The 15465-nt window shown below is 36.0% G+C and overlaps 1 protein-coding gene across 18 annotated transcripts in view; it reads left to right on the forward strand.

Annotated features, from left to right (window-relative positions):
- Dtna (dystrobrevin alpha) overlaps positions 1–15465 on the forward strand; it is a 407896-nt gene that overhangs the window by 169318 nt on the left and 223113 nt on the right. For all 18 annotated transcript variants that reach the window (XM_023714185.1, XM_023714184.1, XM_023714194.1 and 15 more), the window contains exon 2: positions 7567–7696. The gene's annotated coding sequence lies outside the window, so the exon portion shown is untranslated. The remainder of the gene's footprint in view (positions 1–7566; positions 7697–15465) is intronic.

The raw sequence follows: 15465 nt of genomic DNA on the forward strand, positions 1-15465 counted from the left end.
ATGTTCCAATGCCACTACTCCTCAAGCTGTTTAATGAAATTGAAAAGGAGGTAATACTCAAAAACTCATTTCTGGAAGAAAGTATTGCCCAAATACCAAAATCAGAGAAGGATCCAGCCAAATAATAAGAACTGCAGGCCAATCTCCCTAATGAACATAGAGACAAAATTTCTCAGTAAGATATTGATAAAAATTTGGCAAATTATCAAGCCTGTCCACCATGACCAAGTAGGATTCATCCCAGGGAGGGAGGCTGCAATGGTTGAACATGCACATATCAATAAATGTAATACACCATATTAGTAGCCAAGGACAGAAGGCACATGATCATCTCAATAGACACAGAAAAAGCATTTAACAAAGTCCAATGCACATTAATGATAAAAAAAACTATAGATAGAAAATAAGAGTAGGTGGTCTTTATTGCAATCTGATAAAAGCCGTCTATGACAAAACAACAGCTACATCATAATTAATGGTTCAAAACTGAAAGCTTTTACTCTAAAATAGACACTAAGACAAGGATATCCACTATCACCAGTCCTATTCAACATAGTTCTGGAAACATTAGCAAAAGCTATTATACAAGAGGAAAGAACGAAAAGAAATAAAGAATAATTTAAATTATCATTATTTGCAAATGACATTGTACTGTACATAGAAAACACCAGAAACTGCACAAAAAGACTTCAAGATTTAGTGAACAAATTTAGTCCTATAAATGGATGCAAAATCGACATCCAAAAATCAATAGCATTCTTGTACATGAATAACAAACTCACAGAAATAAATTAGGGATGTTGTGTTTTTCACAACAGCATTGAAAAAATAAAATACTTAGGAATGAATCTAACAAAGGAAGTAAGAGAACTCTACATTGAAAACTCCAGTTTTCTGAAAAGGGAAGTTGAAGAAGATATTAGAAAATGGAAAGATATTCACTGCTTTTGAATTGAAAGAATGAATGTCCTGAAAATGGCCATAATACCAAAATTATTATATAGATTTAATGCAATTCCAATTAAAATACCAATAGGGTACCTCACAGAATTAAAGAAAACAATATTGAAATTTACTTGGAACCAGTAGAGACACAGAATAGCAGAAGAAATTCTGAGTAACAAAGACAAGGTCAGAAGCATCACAAGCCCTTACTTGAAATTATACTATAAAGCTACTGTGACTAAAACAGCATGGTGACTAAAAAAGCAGACCCGAGGATCAATAGACCAGATTACAACTTACTTGACAGAAACAATCATTGTTGAATGTCAGTGTTGTATCACAGACAAATGTCCACATTACTCTGAAAAGCTATGACAATACATAGATACTTCAAACTGTGGATCTATGTGAATCTAGAGCTTCTTCTATGTATGCTTCTACTCAGAAAGTTATTGCAGTAGATTAAAAACAGGAAAAAAAATTTTAAATCCACACCTATCTTCTATTTATGAAAATACTAAGAGAGTTTACAATTTGGGAAATCTTCAGAACAAACATTTTAAGACCTCTAACATGGTATAGTATTACTTTTTTAATTTAAAGAGAAAAAATAGCAATAAAACAGTTTTGGAACAGGTTAGTAGGAGAGTCACAATAATTAATACAATGCATATTGTTGTGTTCATAGTAGTTGTCCCGAGTACAGGACATGGACATAGTATCTTGTCCAGACAATATTAATGCAAATATATAAACTTGCCTTATTTATCACCAAAATAAGTTGAACTCTCTTAGTATTTTGTAAACTTATTACACTTATTTACAAATATATAAACTTGCCTTATTTATCACCAAAATTTTGTTTTGGAAAATATTGCTATTTTATTGTCTTATATGTAATATGTTTATCATTGTTCTAAATGAATTTGTAGATAAATGCTTTTACATTTCTAAGGCTTACACAGCTAACGAGACAGGAGAATCACAATTTCAAAGCCAACTTGGGCAATTTATAAGCCACACCATATCTAAAAATAAAATATCAACAATTGGAATGGGGATATAGCTTCGTGGTAGAGTGCTTGCCTTGCTTGCCTAACAAGCTTCAAGGTCCTAGGTTCAACCTCCAGGACAGGAAAAAAAAAGTTTTCCCTCTAATAAGGTAAATATAGATGAATTGCAAACATTAAGGAAGCTATTTGGGGAATCTTCAAAACAAATATTTTTAAAACCTCTAACATGGTATAGTATTACTTTTTTATTTTAAAGAGAAAAAATAACAATAAAACAGTTTTGGAACAGGTTAGTAGGAGAGTCACAATAATTAATACAATGCATATTGTTGTATTCATAGTGGTTGTCCCAAGTACAGGACAGGGACACAGTATCTTGTCCAGACAATATTAATGCAAACCTTTCTTTTCAATGAACCAAGAGAAACCAGCAGTATAACTTTCTTACCTATCTTATATGTAACTATATATTTTTCTTCTCCCTCCTTCCTTGCCTCTTTCACCCATCACAGTCCAAAATGTACAATAGATATTGTGAATTGGAAAGAAATCGTTCAAAACCAAAGACAAACTATGATAGTAATGCTCTTTTAATTCTAGTAGTATGACAATTTACTGATACTAGATTAAATGATGTCACTTTCATCTTCATGGTTAAAGGCATCTGTCCTCTCTGAGATACACAAAATGGGAGATTAGTCCCACATCAATCCTCAAGTGGCTGCTCAGGCCGGTGGCATATGCAAGGCCACCTGTCAACACACAAATGCCACATGGAGGGGCAAGGCCTGCACAAAATCCCAGAATTCAAAGTTTCTGTCTCTCTGTGACTTTCATAAAAAGCGTATCATTGACTAAGAAAATATCCACCCATACTTACACAGGAGTATCTTTCTTTTTTTTTTTTTCAGAACTGGGGATTGAACTCAGGTCCTTGCACTTGCCAGGGAAGCACTTATTCCACTGAGCCATCTCCCCAGCCTCCCCCCCCCATCACAGGAGTATCTTTGCAAGGAGCACTATTATAGCAAAAAACATAAATCTAGTTTTCATTTCCAAGAGTTTGTCACTGAATTGCATCCAAATGACGGCCACATTTGCATCCGTGTTGTTGTACCTGGACAAGCTTTTTGCTTTGATTTTTATGCACAATAGAAGAGGGTGATTTTTAAAAGAATGTGGAATTCCATATGCTTAATACAGTTCAATTTTAGATATTTATGGTATGTTTGGTACTCTGCATGCAAACAATTATTTTCCTCTTTCTTATGTTTTTTTGTTTCTAATATAACTGATAAAAGTTCCTATGAAATCTCCCTTCTTTTTAAAATGCAGTTTTTCCTATAGCCAGTTTCACAACTTTCATTTACCTTTCTCTCATTATTTTCAAATTGTTTTGCTTTGTATACTCTAGTAACACCAAACACTGTTACACCAGAGAATACCGTATCCATTAATCTCTTAAAACTGTGTACTGGAATTTTCTACCAAATAAATGAACATAAACTATGAGCAAGATATTGAAGGTCACATGTTAGTAGGGAAATTTCAACTGAATCTGTGACATATCTGCATATGCAGAATTAAAGTGTTATCTTTTAAAAATTAATTGGATTGCTGACCCAATAGCTCAGCACACAAAGCGCCTGCTTAGGCAGAGCACAGCAACTGGGGTTCGATCCCTGGAGTGCTGTGCCAACCTTGGCCCCGGGGTGCACTGAGATGGAAAATGAGACTGGGCATGGGAGTGCATGCCTGTAATCCCAGCGCTTGGGAAGCTGAAAACAGGAGAATCTCTCTGAATCTGATCTACGTAGTGAGACCCTGTAGGCCTTGTACTAAAACACATTTTTTAAAAATTAATTGAATTAATCTTTGATCCATTTTTAATTACCACAAAAATTCAATCTAATTTTCTTTTTGATCAGTATGACATGTCACTGAGATACAAGAAATAAAAGGTGGAGATTGGTTAACATTATTTTCTTTGTCAGCAAAAATATTATTAGTTCTGCCTTACTTGGCACTGACCTTAGCGTGGAAAGGTAAAGGTTTAATGAGCTGATCACTGTGGGGTGACATATTCTTGTACTTGGTTTTATTTATATTGTCTTAGTTATAATCACACCAAGAGACTTTTATGGAAGAAAACTTAAGATACTTAAGTTTAGTGTTTATGTAAATAAACGAAATTCTCATTAGTTTTATACTTGCATGTTCCTAAAAGACATAAAATGAGACAATTACTCTCTTTAAATGCTTTTGGAGAAAATGACTGAATTTTCTGATATTTGGGGATGCTTAAGTTTTACACAGATGTCTGTCTTATAAAAGTAAAATTATGACCTAGTAATGGCAATACATTCTGTGTGAACACAAATGTTTATAAAGTATGTGAGTGAAATAAACACTCAGTGACTGCTGTTGTCCTACATCTGTCACAGAAAAGAAGGGTGTGTACTTAAATACATGCAGTACATGTGCATTAAATACGTGCATAGCCATTTATATGTCTAGGAACTAGAATTAAATGTATAAAATCTTCATGGACGTTTCCTCTGTAGTGCAATATGGATGCTCGTATTTTCTTCATAATTTATCACATTTTCTACCTTCTCTGTAAAGAAAGTCATCGACTTAAAAAATGTTTAACTCATTAACTTTCCACCCATCTTTAGTCTATTTTAAATTAAACTTGCTTTTCTCCTGAATACTAGCATGTAAGTGAATTATTTGTATAATTCTCCTTTTTAAAAAGAAAAGTTATGCATAAGCACGCAAGTTGTTCTTGGCAGCTGAGCTCTTCTGCCAAGCTTTCTCTGATGCACTGTGAGTCATTAAACATCATATTGGGAAATGTCCATGTATGATCAGATACGCTTGGGTAAGTCACTGCCTTAACCCCTTAATTAGGTGCAACAAGTGTGACACAAAGGCAGTCCCCTGGGGAAAAATGCTGTGCAGGAAAAAAAAAATAGAGAAATCCTCTCTAAATCACCTTTCTCCTTCTCAGCACCATTAAGGCAGTTAACAGAACACCTAACTAAACTCATACTGAGAAGCAACTTAGCATACTTTTAAAGAACTGAATGATAGCAGGCCTCTGGCTTTATGGCATAAAAATGTCTCCATTCACTACTGAATGTACGTGTCCATTCCCTTTGACAGCTATTTTGTCCAAATGTTGTTCCCCCTGTTTTATCATACCTTAACCTAAGTCATGAAGTGCATGACCTTTTCTATCCCTGTTGATAAGATGTCAAGAGTGGAACAGAATTCTCTGCTCCCGTCTTCTACTTGCTCAGCTATCATCTTTCTGTTCTGTGCACTAGCAACTGAGAGCATGAAGCACAGAAAGAGACAGAGAGAGAGGAGAGAGACAGAGGGAGAGGAGACAGAAAGAAAAGAGAGACAAAGAGAGGAGAGACAGAGAGAGGGGAGAGAGAGAAGAGACAGAGACAAAGAGAGAAGAGACAGAGACAGAGAAGAAACAGAGAAAAGAGACACAGAGAGAGGTGAGAGGGAGAGAGAGAGAGAGAGAGAGAGAGAGAGAGAGAGAGAGAGAGAGATTCATTAGTGGCTTCATTCACTGGCATTTTGGGAGGCAGTCACCCTCAGATTTGAGAGTAGAGAAAAATGATCTGTATCCAGTTCTGCGTACTCTCTAGAGGCCACGAGGACTAGAAGCCACAAGTTGTAGAGATAGATCTGTCTCCAGGTCAGACAGCTGCTGTTGATCACTGCCTGTGAGATGCAGGCTGAAATTGGCGCCGCACTGTAGTAGAGGAGCAATTGCACGACTAAAGCCAGCTTACACATGGGGGAAGGTGCAACTTTACTAAAGCCATAGATCCCAGTCGAGCTGAGCCCACCTGGGGTGCTGCAGTCCAGTGTCTTTGTCGCTGCCTAATCTCCCACCTTGTCTACCCGGAGACCTAAGCTAAAGAAAAACACGCAAAGGCCAAAACTGATTGACAGGTCGAAGAGTGGCAACCAAACAACAAGATTTAAAATGTCACCAGACCAATGCTAAAGGATTTCTTCAGTGCTTTTATATTACCAGAGAAGGCTACATGTCACTTTATGTCTGTTCTCGTATAAAAGAGCATAAAGACATGTGCATGTTTCTCTTTATTTCCTAATTACATGGCTTGGAAAACTGCATTCATGGGTGAGCAGTATTTTTAATACATAGCTTATTCTCAAATTCATAGTTAATCTATCTTAATTTCAACTATTAAAGTAGCAAGAACATAATTTAAGGGAAAACCCCCAAAAATCTGAAAGTACTACTGTAGTAAATACAATTTAATTCAAAAAATGCCAAATGCATGCATGTACATGACGCAATCAGAAGAAGGGCTGCTCGGTCCTAATGTGACTGAAGGACTAATTGTGCAATGAGAATGTTTTTAGCTCTGTAAATCAATATGGTCATGCACCAGTGAACATAACCAAGAACCTGTACTAGAGGCAGAGGAGCTAGTGTCTTAGAAACCTCTGGGTGTAACTACAATTACAGGATGTCTGAAGTCAGTCATGGAAGTTAAAATAATTATTGTGGTCACTGTCTGGATTTATAAGAGAGTTGAGAAGGAAAACACGGGTGTCGGCAGGGCACAGTGACACCCATCAGGGCTCTGCTGTCAGTGCCTTGCTTTGCCATCCCCACTGCAGTCAATCCTTTGGATGTCTTCTGCCTTCAACACTCTGTGTCTCTTCTCTTCGCTCTTCACTGTAACATGTGAATCCAGAGATTCAGATTTCTGCTACTCCAAGGCATCTGGTCACTGACATAGCAACATGCAGGGCAAATATTGAGAGGGAAAATAAAAGAGGGAAAGAGGAGCAGAAGAGAAGAACGTTGAGAATACTCCAATGATAGAGATGATAGCTCGATTACCTGGGTGCCTCCAGGGAGCGAGGGAGTGAATCTTAAATCCTGGGAAGAGCAATATAAAGCTTCTCTCAGTTCTCATCTGTACATTTTCTCACAAGGCAAAAATGCATAAAACAATTTAGCTTTAAGAAACATGAACTGATTTTGTGAACTATTTACTACTTGTGTTATTGCTGTGTAACATGCTGAATCCGTTAAATTACTAAAAGCATGTTAAGTTGCCTTTGCTATAGTCAATTTTATGGAACATCTACCTACAACTCCTTGGGCTTAAGGTATTAGAGAATATATTGTATTTGTGGGATTTGGCCTCAAAAGTAGTTTTCTTGGCTTAAAAGAAATGGTGGTGATAGCAATATTTCATATAATATATATATGATATATATATATATGTATATATATATATATATCATATATATATATGTATGACTGGCCTTGGTGATGCATGCCTGTAATCCCAGTGCTTGGGAAACTTAAAACAGGAGGATTGCTATGAGTCTGATCTGTATAGTAAGACCCTATAGACACTGTCCTAAATACATACATACATATATATACACGTATATATATATAACAGTTTATTAATAATATATGGAAAGATTGTAAAATACCATGTGTTCTAGATATGTCAATCCTGGATGCCTGTTTCTGTAATAAACATTTAAGTGTGAGTTAGTTAACTAAATAAATATTTGTTTCTCATTGCAGGTATATAGGATTTACCAGACCCTGGACAAAGTACCTGGGAAGTCTTTAGATGACATAATCAACTACCATTTCAAAGAAAAGAAACTAGATGGTTTTAGAAAGTTCATGTTGTTTATTCACTCAATTTTAGGTAAGTGTGATTAAGATAAAAATTTAAAATGAGCATTGGACTATTTTCCTATAAAATATCTTTCTTCTTTGCATGGGAAAAACAAAGTTAAATATTATTGATGCCCTTCTGCTTCCTACTTTTATTGAGCTACCAGACAATGAAAGACTTCGTGTCTGTACCTGTCTGTTTATTATGATCAAAAACCACCTGAGGGGCTGGAGGGATAGCTCAGTAGAACGAGCGCCTGTCTGGCAAGCACAGGATCCTCAGTTCAATCCCCAGTACTGCAAAAAGACAAAAAAGTAAATAAAAAAGAAACCGCCTGAACTAGAGGTGTCTAACACAGAGACAGTCATTGCATCTCTTTCACGTATCTGTTAGGCAAAGATTTTAATACTTCATTCTATTCTAATGGTCATTTTATTTTTTAAAATACTGAAAGCATATCTATTATCAAAGTAATAGGCAAATTAAGATAAAATCATGTTTTAATGGCAAACACTGAAGGAAAATTGGCAATAGTTACAGTTTAATTATTAACACATCTGTGTGTGAGATAAGGAGAACATTCCAAAAGCTGCTTATTAGAGGCTTTTATACTGAAAGAAAGACATGGGTAAGGCCAGATGCACTGCAGTTTAAACTGCTATGTACAATTAGGCACATGCTTGTGTGCATGCACGCACGCACACACACACGCATATGCAGTAAGCTTCAGTTTGCCTAGCTATATGATAGATAAATATTAAATTTTACATCATAGTGTGGAATAATCTTTCTATATTAAAAAAGATATGCAATCACTTAAAAATTAGTGTTTAAATATTAGTCTGAAATATGTTGTGACAGTTTTCAGTGGAACATGATAGAGAACCCAGGGGGGTTCTGTGTGACTGTGTGACTGCCCAGGTCCTCCTTTAGTTCAGTTTTCCAAGTGTGTCTTTACTGTCTACTTGAAGAATGGTGTTATGTGGTACATCACAATATACCTGAGCTCGTTTCATGATAAAAACATGCAAGTGACAGCGTTAAAATGAAAGTAGGCAATTCTTTCATGATTGTAATGGTATGTGAATTTGGCTCATTGAGATTCGATATAAAACTACAGTGGAGATTTCAGTAATTTTTAGGATGTTTGTTAAATGCAGTTCCTAAGAGTTAAGCTGAGTGCTTTTTAAAAATTCAATAAATCAGTTTGTTCAGGGTAGCAGTGACTGTGGAGGAGAAAGTAACACCGGAAAACTTATTTTCTGGTCTTTCTCCTCCAGCTGCACTCATCTGCATGTGTTTTTACTGTAAGATCTGCTCTTTGCCAAGCTCCTGCTTTGTTCCGCGGGACTGATCCCTGTGGGCTGGTTTTCCAGCCCCAACACTGGCCACCTGCTTCCCCAAGTGACCTTGAACTCTGAACTTTAGCAACAGTAGCTCTTCCCTTAGTCCTCTGAGTATTGTGGGTAACCATGCCTCTGGCTTTCTACTGCTTTTAGTCTTTAAATTGATTGACTTTCCACAGTTTAACTTCTCAGTTTGCCCATCATCCATTTAACTATTTTCTGGGATACAATTGCATACTTTTTAAATACTTAGAGTATTTTCTCTTGTCGTAGTTGGGTCTTAATTAATCCATCAATACTTCATTAACTTCTTCCAAAATTATAGAAAGTAAAGTGAGCAGGGATTACTTACATCCCCCAGGAAAACAAATGATTTCCCAGACATAATTGAAATTTACATGTAAAATTGGGGAGGTTCTTGGTATTTCTAAGCCTTTACATGAAAGTAGGGACATATCTCTGTGTACTCTCACCAAGGGTTTATCAATCAAATTAAGCATAGAACATTACACAATTCCTCTAGATGTCCTCCTAATACTGTCTTTCAGTTGATTTTTCGAGAAGAAAACAGTATCCTGGTTTATATCATTATTGACTAGTTTTGCTTGTTATAGTATGTCTTATACCAATTGATCAATCCTCTTTTGAAATTAATAAATTTTCCTTTTTTAGAAAAATTTGTGGTTTTCAGCAAAATTTAGGCAAAGATACAGACTTTTCGTATACCTCCATATACACCCCTCCAAAACACCTCTCAACAGACATGTCATTGCCCCCTGAAGTCCACGGTTTACACTAAAGTTCACTCTTGGTGATGTATATTCTTCCTGTTCTGACACAGTAATTTCACTGCCTTAAAAAACTTCCCTAGTATTACACACTGCTATCTTCAGTACAGTTGCTTAGTCCACAGGTATCAGCATATAAATGACTGGCAAAGGAAAACACATCTCTGACAAAAGTAAACAAAAAAAGGGGATATAAATGAAGGACCATTTTGTAGTAAAACAAATCTATCTATCTATCTGTACATACAAAATAGTTAGCACAGATATACAGCTACTTAGTTCAATGAGAAGAAAGTTTTAAATAGTGTTTAGACAGGATATCATGTCTGCATCTTGTACTATGAATGACTACTGCAAAGACAACAACATGCAGTGCATTAATTATTGTAACTGTCCTACTAACCTGTTTTGAAACTGTCTCACTGCTACTTCTTTCTCAATAAAATTATTTTTTAAAAAATCTTCCCACCCACTAACCCCTGACAACCACTACATATCCACAGTTTTGCCTTTTCCAAAATGTCATGTGGTTAGAATCACAACATGGATAGTCTTTTCAGGTTGACTTCTTTCACCTAGAAATAAGCATTTAGGCTTCCTCCCACTCTCTTAATGTCTTGATAACTCATTTCTCTCAAGCACTGAATAATATGCCATTGCCTGCAAGTGTCACATTTTATTTATTTATTCACCCACGGGAGGACATTTCACTTGCTCCTGAGTTTTGCTGATCATGAATAAAGCTGCTATAAGTATCAGTGTGCAGGTTGTTTGGAATAATAACTTTTTTGTTTATTTGGGTAAGAACTGCCTTCCTATGTGGTTGTATCATTTTGCATTTCCAACAACAATAAGTAAGTATCCTGTTGCCGAAGATTTGCACTAGAGTTTGATGTAGTCAGTATTTTGGATTTGCGTAGCTATTGTTCTACTTAGTGATTCCCAGTGATATTATAGTGAACATCTTTGCCTGTGCTTATTTGCCATCTTTTTTGATGAGATGTTCACCCAAGTCTGGTCCACTTTTTAATTAGATTATTAATTTCTTTGAGTTCTTTGTGTATTTTGGATAACAATGCTTTATCAGCTAAGTTTTTTGCAAACATTTTCTCCACTGTATGGTTTATATTTTCTTGAAAGTTTGAGGTATTTTACATTGGAAAAACACTGGCATAATTTATTTAAAACCATATTCTATGCTATGTAATTTTATAACATTAATTGGTTCTTATTAAGGAAATTATTGTCAATCATCCCATTCTGCATGTCAAATTAGCAGGAAGGTTTTAAAATCTTACGTGTATATGGCAAATACGATTTTTTTAATCTTCACATTTTATAAACTTTAGTATGTAGACTTTAAGAACTTCTTGAGGTACCAGTCTCATTCTAACATTCACATTTAAATCTAGGGCTTATGATTTATTTTATCATGGATAGGTCTACCTGTAGTTGAGAGATCTGGTCTCTCTTTTAATAATGGTTCTTGGTACACACAAAGGCCCTCTGATCTGAGCATTTCACCTTTCCTCCAATAAATACAGAGTACGTACCAAGTGGGCAGAGGGGCAGTGTTTCCTCTTTCTCGGCAAGTTCACAATTCAACCTGTCACAACAATCCCCTCCATTTTAAAGAGTTTCCTTGGTGTTAAAGTAGCTTTTCACTTAATCTTTTTGGCATCTTACTTAGTTATTTTAAATGTAAGTGCTTTGTTATTTTCATTTCCTTCTGATATATTTATGTAGACATTCTCCTTTTTGATTTTTTGCTTAGAGGCTATCACAAATGCTCATTTGTCCCTTTTAATGTACTGTGGCTTTTCTCAAAAGGACATGGTGTCCCTTCTACCACCAGTTTCATCTATTCAACCAATGTTAATGTCAAGCCTGCAATGCCTAATTTAGAATCCTTTCAGACAGTATGCAAAAAGCCATCATGAATCGAGCAGAATTATGTGGACTCTTTCATAATCCTGAGCTAGGAGATACAGAGATGAGCAGTGTTATGTGGTTTAAAAGGTAGTGAATAACTGATGCTCCCAGAACAAGTCTCCCCCTTAATTGGGTACAGCACTGAAGATTCCAAATCATGGACATTTCTCTCCTGCATATGGAAATCAGTTTATAAAGCTTTAATTTTTTTTGAAAAAAAGTACTTTGGGGAAAGAAAAGCATATCTATCAATACCATAGCCTACCTAATATGTAAGTCTAATGAATTTTCCAAGAGACCTCTAAGGAAAGGATATAGTCATTTTGCTTTAGAAAGTTTGGTGCATGTCAGGAGGAGTCCACTTAGACTGGCTAGATCTTGCTGTCCTTTTGAGAGAAAAGAGTAGGAAGAATAGAGGTGTTCATGCTCACAAAAATAAACATTGTGATAGTAGATTATAAATCACTAGTGCTCAAATAGTGCAAGGAATTGCTATAAGCACAATGAAATCTATAGCACTACTGCTGAATAACAGTGCATGATGTGTGGGGGAAACACATGTTTGTGAAGGCAACAGTCATCCAGTATCCACTGTGTAGTTTTGAAAACCAGCACAGTTTTTGACACACTGTTGATATCTTGTAGATAAATCATAAATAAGGACACAAACACAAAGCAATACTGGCTACGGCTGAGTTTCTAATTCATGCCAGACATTTTTCTATACACATATGCTTTGTTTCATAAATAAACACCCTGTGACATAGGCATCATTATCTGCTTTTTTAAAATACACAGCACTGAAAACTAAATAACATGCCCAAGGTTCAGTAAGTTGGGGTGAGCACTTGGATCCAGACAGTTTGGCTTCAGAGCCTGAGCACTTAATGATTATGCACTACTGTCTTTAATGTAATATAACCACTAAGTAATTTTAAAACACAGAAGCAGCAATTTTATGATTTAAAAATGTTCTATCATTCCAGAACACACCAGGTTTAACACACCTTGAACAAATCTTAATCAGGTATGTTTTGAACACAAAGTATTCTTACTCCTCTTCCTTTTAAAACCTGACTCCCCAGATCAAATTCCTGTGTTCAGAGGCATCATTTCCCTTCTTCAATGCTTTAGTCTAAAATTAACATTTTAACAATTGTGTTCCTTCTTGTACGTCGTTTACTTAGAATGTATAGGACTGAGCCGCAAGTTGCAGCACTCTGCCCCTCTGTGCCTCAGCTTCTGTGCTTTAAAAAGTCTATGTTGTTTTAAGGGTAAGGAAATAAAATCAAGAAGACAACAAAGCACAGTTCCTGACACACATAGGTACTTAGCAGAGTAGACAGTGTAATCTCACTGCTGTTATGAATTTCCATCTCAATCCAGTACTGGTTGCACCATCCATCGCAGAACAAAATCCATGTCCTACGTCCCTGGCATGTCATACATAATACAGTCACGATGGACCCCTGAATCTCATTCCTTTTGTCCCTTATTAGTTGATCTCTTCTAGGAAAGCCATCTTCTTACCTTTTCCATGGCTTGTTCTTCACACCTTTACTCTTGCATGTGCTGGTTCTTCTGCTTGCACTGTCCTCCCACTGATGTCCCTGTCCACATATCCCCCATGACATGAACTCTTCAGTGACTGGCCACATGCTAGTCACCGTTCGAGGTCCTTCACAGTCATTGCTATTTGCTGTCTTTTTAATCTTCCTTGTAATGCCTCGCATAGCAACGGTTACCTTTTCATTCATCTACAACAATCAGAATACCAAGAGTTTAAGTTACTTACCAATGATATATTTGTACTGAGCAGCAGAACAGAGAGTGTCATGTTTTTCTACTGCAGTAAACTGTCATTCTAATTGGGAGTACCAATTTAATTCTGTAAGAAGAATATGTAGGGCCGGAAAGATAGCTCAGTGGTCTAAAGTGCCTGCTTAGGCAAGCTTAAACAAGCACACAGACGGTGGCAGTTCGATTCCCAGCACCACATTCCATGCCAGCTCTGCTCCCAGGGTGGGCTGAGCCAGCCACAAAAAAAAAAAAAAAAAGAACATGTATACAGTATTAGATAGTGTTAGTGTTCGTCATGTAAAATATTTCTGGAAAAGTGAGCTATTTATAATTCTACAGGTCTTTTCTCATTGCAAAATAAATTTATCATTAGGTTGATGCTAAGATTGGCAGCATTTCTGTCCAGAAAAGTTTCAGTGCTACAGCACTGAAGGCTTTGAGGCTTGTTTACATTAAAATCTCTTTTATTAATGAAGCATATGTCTGGAAAATTCATTGTCTAGAGCTACAGACCAATAGAATTTGGGAGCTAACTCTTATCCAGAATAAGTACTAAAGTAAGGGTCTTTGAAGGCAATGATTTTCTTTTTTTTTTTCTTAAGGAATATCTATGTAATTAATATTTATGACTAATTGTGAAAATTTGTTTAAGGTACAGAAGCAACACTTTCTTAGACATAGTAATACTACTTAACACTTTTTAAGAGTTTATACAAATATGTTATAAATTTTAAAATTTTATAAATGTTAAGGATAAAAATTGTAACTCATTTACTTAAAAACTCATAAAACTTAAAAATTTCAAATCTAATCTCTGACTTTAATTGCTAAAATCATTATATAGAGAAGATTCCTTCTTTTACAAAAAAAAAATCCCAAAGATGGATAGGTGAAGGCTTTGCATTCATATAATGACCTGCTTTCTCTTTCTTTCTCTTTCTCTTTCTTTCTTTCTTTCTTTTTCTTTCTTTCTTTCTTTCTTTCTTTCTTTCTTTCTTTCTTTCTTTCTTTCTTCCTTCCTTCCTTCTTTTCTAAACATCTAATACACATTTTATATTCCCTGACAGCCTCTAAGTTATACTCCTGGGAGCTTCAGACTAGTAAAATACAATTATTCCAATCAAATCTTAGCTTGATCTGTCGCACATTGCATTTTAGAAACCTAGAATTTAAGCACCATGAAGGATACTTCAGGTCGCTTGACGCAGACCACTAATTTTTTCACGTGAGGATATTCACACCTAATGTAAGAGAGGGCAGCCCCAGCAATAAGCAGCTCAGCACAGGCGATCGGCCCCGAGCTTCTCACCACCAAAATGTACCCTGTCACATCACATCCTGTATTCCTCATTTTATTTTCTTCTAGAGGAAGTTTCCAGGTTTAAGGGGATAAAACTGAACAATAAATAAATAAAGAAATAAAGCTAATTTAGCTTTACATACAACACATAGAAGTAGATCTGATAGTCAGCAAATACTTACTGAGAATTAACTAAATACTGGCTAACTGCTAGACACATGGCCCCAAGGAACCAGGAATGTTTGTCCGGCTCACATCTTGCTTAGTGTCCTGTGTACATGTGAGTGTGTGTGTGTGTGTGTGTGTGTGTGTGTCTGTCTGTCTGTCTGTCTGTATGTATGTATGTATGTCTGTGTGTGCACCTGTGTGTTAGTATATGTAAAATCCAGCATAAAAGTGTGAAACTGCTCTTTAATTCGAATACTAAAATAGTCCAGACAATAATAGCCATAATGAAAAGCTAAAAATGGCATCTAAAGTGATTGTAACCTAAATTAAAGATACTTTTTTGTATCTTTGGTCTACCACTTTTGTGTAGATACAGAATTAATAAATAACTTGCTTCATACTTATTTCCTGGGCTGACCTGATAGCTCAGCAGACTAAAGCGCAAGTTTAGGCAGAGCACAGCGG

The sequence above is a fragment of the Octodon degus genome, unplaced genomic scaffold, assembly GCF_000260255.1.
Source record: "Octodon degus isolate 3935 unplaced genomic scaffold, OctDeg1.0 scaffold00003, whole genome shotgun sequence".
Lineage (NCBI taxonomy): Eukaryota > Metazoa > Chordata > Mammalia > Rodentia > Octodontidae > Octodon > Octodon degus.